The 6264-nt window shown below is 47.6% G+C and overlaps 1 pseudogene; it reads right to left on the reverse strand.

The window, feature by feature from the left end:
- Nucleotides 1-6264, reverse strand: part of LOC109317458 — a 15287-nt pseudogene that overhangs the window by 5451 nt on the left and 3572 nt on the right.

A 6264-nucleotide genomic window follows, 5' to 3' on the forward strand; every position in this document is an offset into this window, starting at 1 on the left:
CAGCTAGATCTGGATAGCCCAGGCCCAGGATCCCATCAAATTTGCTGTAGGTGAAAAAGGGTCCTGGCTCGCTGGTGCTCAGTGCTAACTGCTGGTTGGTGTCGATGAGGGAGGAAACCTGGGAAGGAGATGGATCAGTTCTTTAGCTCCTTATCTGGCCAGAAAACCACTGAGTTGATCAGTATTTGAAGGAAATGTCATATAAAAGCAATGCTGAGGAGGTAAGGCTGCTCTCACAAGAGTGGGTTTTTGCTGTTCAGTGCTTCCACATCCTGAGAGCAGGAGAGACAGTTTACACACACACAACTTGAGTACTCCTGCAGTCATTTACTCTGGTTTTCATTCCTCTTCTGGGGCAGCTCTGACCAGTCAAGCTATCTCCCCTACCTCTAAGGGACCAGACATAGTAACAGCACCTACCGTGTGTAGCTCGCTTGAGAGAGTCAGTTATTTATCCGCTCTTCAAGGTACTCACAGCTCTTAATGCCTGAAGATGTGTTGGGGACTTCACTAGAGATATTCACTGCAGAAAAGACAGACTGGCAGGGCTCTGGGGGATGGCAGAGTGGATAATGTGCTTGCAAAATGGTCCCTTCCCCCTAACTGCAAAGATGCTGGTTTAGCAATGGGTGGATGGCCTTTACGATTGTTTGTCCACTCACTTCTGGCACCACCTCCGTGGAGAGTTATATAAGAAGGGAGCAAAAGAAGCCAGTGCTCCCATGAGGTGTGAAAGAGGCAAATACTTGTGCTGTGAGTATACTCTGCATGGGCCTATGGCCAGGACAGAGGGCAGCTGGTTGTTGTAACCCCATTGGTGAGCAAGAGGTGAGCTTATAAGCTAGGGACAGACCTTATACTTAAGCTGATTTAAGTGATCCGAAACTGATTTAAATTTGTAACAGAAGAGATGTTCAGGGCATAGCAGCTAGTAGGTACGTGGCTTTACTAAGAGACTCATCTCCTCCAGAGTGAGATCCCCAGCGGGTGTAAGCTGGCACAGTGCCACCCCATTTGTGAATCACTGAAGGAATAGGGAGGGCCGTAACCTTGCTGCTGTGTTAGTACTTACTAGCACTGTATCAGATCCCACAACCCCGGCCATGCTGCCTGTGCCATACTGAATGGATATGCTGGTCCCTGTGCCATGGTAGGTGGAAGATTTTGACGGATCAAACCTCCGGTGATTTTCTGCAAAAGAATAGTTAGAAAAAGCATCAGCATCCAGCCCTACTATAAAGACGATGATAAAGCTCAGCGCATAACTGTTTAGTGTAATAATCAACACTGTTAACTAGGGGGCCCTATTTGATTTGGTTTCGGACTAAGCCCAAATCCGGGACAGTGTTTCGATTAGCTGATTCAGATCACTGTCCCTGATTCGATTTGCCTGAATCCAAAGATTCAATGCTGATTCTGAGAATCAGCGATTCGGCCATAGACACAGATTCAAATTAGAGGTGTGTGAAGTTGGCCCTATTTGATTCAGCTTCAGATTCAGCCTGAATCAGGGTCAGGGATTCAAATTGTTGATTCAGATCACTGTCCCTGATTCTGAATCTGAAGATTCAATGCTAATTTGCAGAATCAACGATTTGGCCATAGAAACAGCTCGAAATGTTTTTTCTACATACCTCAAGGCACCAGCACTGCTTGTGAATGCGCCAATGCTGGGGCGGCTGGAGTGTCTTATGTGCTCAACGGTGAACCCGGAAGTACTTCTGGTCTACTTCTAGGTCTGCCGGAGAGCGCATGGGGGGGACCCCCCACACCCCCCTGATTTGGCGATCGACCACAGGCGGACCCCACGTGCCTCCCCAGACCCAGGAGTTCCCATTTGCTGAGCCAGTGGGGTGCCCCGGCATGCTCCCCGGAGGACCCAGAAGTGGACCAGAAGTGCTTCTGGTCCACTTCCAGGTCTACTGCTAAGCGCGCAGGGAAGTCCACCCCACTTCTGTGGGACACTACATCCACCCCACCATCACAGTATTCACGAGCCGCCCGCTACCTGGAGGTATGTAGAAAAAACATTTCATGCTGTGTCTGTGTCCGAATCGATTCAGAGGGTTCTGATTCGATTCGGAGAGATTAAAGTGTCCTCCGATTCGATATGGACTTGGCGATTCGGCCACCGAATTGGGCTGAATCTTTGCTGAATCAAATCAGGGCCCAAACCTCGGCACAGCCCTAATGTTAACTTCATGTTCTGCATTGATAAGAACTGAGTAATATCTAAGGTATTTCTTTGGTCTCTTCCCATATACCATGTTTTTCTTGCATCAAACACCTGTTCTTTCCCCAAATCAGGGTGTGTATATTAAGTAGGGAAGCTGGATTTCAGCCTGAAGTAGAAGCCCCCTGCTCTGATTTATTCTCCAAAATCAGCTGCCCAGCAGCAGCACTGGGATTTCTTTTCACGTGGGTGAGGGAGTCAATTGATTTAATGGTTCATTGTTCTTCACTCAACAGATGTAAATATTCATCTCTCTCTTTGTCTCTCTCTCTCTCCCTCTCTCTCTTTAATGGTCTTGATTTCCATCCATTAATCAAGCTATCCTTTCTTCTGACAGTTTTTCCCAATTGCCTCATGTCACAGCTTTTTACAGAATTTTTAGCTCTGTCCCAGAAATATGAAGTCATAATCCTGGAAATCTTTTTTTCTTCATTTTTGCTTTCCCAAAGACAAGGTGAGTATTATTCCAGGGCATGTGGCATATGAGAATATGAGGTAGTATGATAGTACCTCACAGTCTTTAATGCATTTATCCTCATAGCTTCCTTCTGGGGAAGGGCCAGGGCAGTGCTGTTAGTTTTCTGGGGATGAAAAGGGGATAAGTGGTTCGCCCAAGGTTACACGGGAATTCTCTGTCAGCAAGGTTTGAGGCTGAAGGCGCAGACAGAAGTGCAGCTCCCTGCTGTGACTGAGAACAACAAGTTCTCAAAACCAGACCAAAGTTCACTGCTGGCTCCAGGGGGAGGGAATTTAGCTGCTGGCTGCAGCCTGCAACTCATAGGCAACATGTAGGGGGAGCACACGGGGGCACGTGCCCACCCTGGCCACCGTTGCGGGCAGTCACCACACCCCCCTCACTGACAACACAGCCTGCTTGCTGCCCACCGCTTGCCCCCCTCCCCCCACTCTGATACCGATGGCTGTGGACGGTCCCCAATTGCCGCTTGCTGCCATGGTGCCCCCCACAGTCGCGGGAGTCACCAGTCGTTCATGCCACAACTGATTTCTCCTGGCAAAGGCCTCTCCTCCTTCCCAGTCTGTCCCTCTTTCACAATGGGAGGGGGCAAAATGGGGCAAAGGGAGCTCATTTAGGGGGCTTCATGGGGGCTCCAGTATACCCACCTCACCCTACAGCAGGGGCTGAAAAAAACCCAGACCTAACTCCTCCTGCTTCCTTTCCCACCTCCCATTCTGAAAACAGGTTGGGAGGCAGCGCAGACAGAAGCTGTAGAAGATACTCTGTTTTGAAATGTCTTCATCTTACCCCTTCTGCAATAAGGGGTCAAATTTTTCCCAATTACCCATTTTTGTAGCTGTCTGCAGCCGTACACTTATGTTTGGTCATGGCTATAGACTGCTTTTTGTGACTGGATTTGGTGAAAATGGTCACTTCTGTCTGTGCCCTGAATCACCATCTAGTGTCTTAACCTCTGACATCTCTGAAAATAGGAAAATCCACCAGAATGAGAGAAGAACAAGACAGGCACAGAGATAATACTGTGCACATGAAACAAGCCTGGCTAGAGGACTTCTCTACATTCAGATTTCAGTCCCTGTTCCAAAGCACCTATTTAGTCTTGTTAAAATTCAAGGAACTGCACTTAGGCATAAGAGTTTGCAGATTTGGAGTCCCCTTTCCCAAACTTTAGTGACATCTGTGCATTGACATGGTAACCAGATCCCCACTCTTACTAACAATAATTTACCAATTTAAGATGAGCTCAAGAGATGTCTATCCCAGATTATGCATCTTGGGCAACTGCTAACTATACAGCTCAAACCTTGGTAGCTCACCTTTGCCTAAAAACACCCGCAAGTGGGCACCCTTCAGCTTTCCTGGGAAGCTACTTTGGTCTCAAGTCGTCTATGTTTGTTAAAGCACAAGGTCCAGAGGTTTCACTGAGCCCACTCTGACAGCCACTCCCCCTCTCTCATGACAAGGGTGACCCAGCTCAGACACTCAGCCGGCTACAATTGTGGGCAGTTTCTCAGGGCGAGTGAGGAGGATTCATTTAGACCCTCTCTCCTGCTGTGCAGTTCCCTAGGTCTTAACCGGTGGGTGCACCTACACGTGTGATTCATGCGCCACAGCCTATTTTATTGTGCATTAAAGTGTTATAGAAAAAAAATGCAATCATGCTAATGTGCGGTAAAATGAACTACTACTGTGCATTAAGCATCACTTTAAAAACATACTTTTGGTACTGTGCATTCGGGGTCACATTGGAGGTACTAAATTTAATGCACATTAGGCAAAGCACATTGATGCATGTAGAGATGCACCCAGTATCATAAACTCCACTTCCACATGGGCTTAACTTTACTTGCAGAGACAGTCCCATTAAAACAAGGAAGACAACCAGCGCTGTGGGCAGAATCAAGCATATTTGTAAGGTCTTGGAGTGCCTTGAGATCCAGGGCTATGGGGTGCCATACATTGTTAGCATTGTTAGATGTGCAAACCTCATTTAGAAGGTAAACCCAGAGATTTCAGTTAGAATACATAGTTTTATAACTCTTTCTAAGATCTAAATTCTTTGCAACAGAAGAATTGCTCCAATGCTTTTCTGTAATCAAAAAGAGTGAAAACCAAGAGCTGGTATTTTGCTAGGAGTGTCGTGAGCCTAAAAAGATTGAGAACCAGTGGCAGAGTCTCACAATGGGAGTTAGCTATGAAATGGGCATTCAAAACAGTTGTCCTGAGTGGCAGCTATAGGGTCTCTCACACAATCTGTTCCACCATAGCATATTAAAGGAGTAGCGTAGACTGGGGAGGAAGGATTCAGTTACTTACGGCAGGCTGGACTTTTGCAGGTGATGGAGGGAACCCAGAGGTTGGATGAGCCAGTATCAAATACAACAGTGAACTCCTGAGGGGGGGTCCCAATGTAGATTGTTCCATAGTACTCTGTCTGTTCAGGGAAGAGAGACAACAATGAGTCTCAGCAGCTAGTTATACAAAGATGTGTGCCCCCTGCATGGAAAATACTTCACTTCAAGCATATGAAATGCTCACAGGAATAACCACCAAAGGCCAGAGCCAATAAAGGACCTAAGCGTCTGGGCAAATCTCACTTTAGGCACCTAGTCCAAACTTATCAAGGGAAAGGTGCGTCTCAGCTGCTGCCTCAGATTGCATGTGCCTAAATATTGGGGGTGCTGCTATTAGTGATTTGAAAACTCCTGGGCACTGAGGCTCTACCCCTGCAACTGTCTCAGGTTTGATAGGTGCAGCATTTACATGTGCGTACAGGACCGCAGCAAATCCAGCTGGGGTCCAAACTTATCAAAAGAAAGCCTCTTCTCAACTGCTGCCTCATATTGCATTTGCCTGAATTCTGGGAGTGCTCCTGTTAGTGACATAAAAGCTCCTAGGCACTGAGGCTGTACCCCACAACTGTCTTAGCTTTGCCAGGTGCAGCATTTATATGTGCATACGAGACAGCAGCAAATTGAGCCAGACTGGTGCAGCCCCCTGGCAGTCAGCCTGCCAGCCTGGAGCTACTCTGCCTTGGCTCAACGTGCTGCAGAGGGGCTGGCTGGGGCACAAAATTGCTATAATGCATGGCTCATTGACAGGGAACCCCCCACACTGTAACACCCTCATGCCCCAGCCAGCACAGGTCCCCATCTACATGTGCACTGTGGCACACCACATAACTCTGCCACAGGAGAGTACTTGTGTTGGGCAGTACTGTCCTACAGCACAGTTAATTAGTTTACTCCAGTGTAATAGCACTGCATGTGTAGACGGTGATGCCTTAGTGTGGGCTACTTATTCAACTCTGAAGTAGATCGCACTAGGGCTAGCTATGAGAAACTTTGGGTGGTGATTCAATTTGGAGGAGATTCGGCTGAATTCGGTGCCCGAATCTCCAAATCTGAATTGAATCAGGGGGCCAATTAAAAGGTCTGAATCAATTCAAAGATCTCTGAATCTTTGGAAAAGATTCGGAGAGCTTTGGGGATTCAGGCAGTCCCTGGTGGCTGCAACAGGGAGCTGCAGCTGACTCCGAGCTGGTAAGTATTAG

Source organism: Crocodylus porosus, unplaced genomic scaffold (genome assembly GCF_001723895.1).
Source record: "Crocodylus porosus isolate Cpor-Errol unplaced genomic scaffold, CroPor_comp1, whole genome shotgun sequence".
NCBI classification, from domain to species: Eukaryota; Metazoa; Chordata; order Crocodylia; family Crocodylidae; genus Crocodylus; species Crocodylus porosus.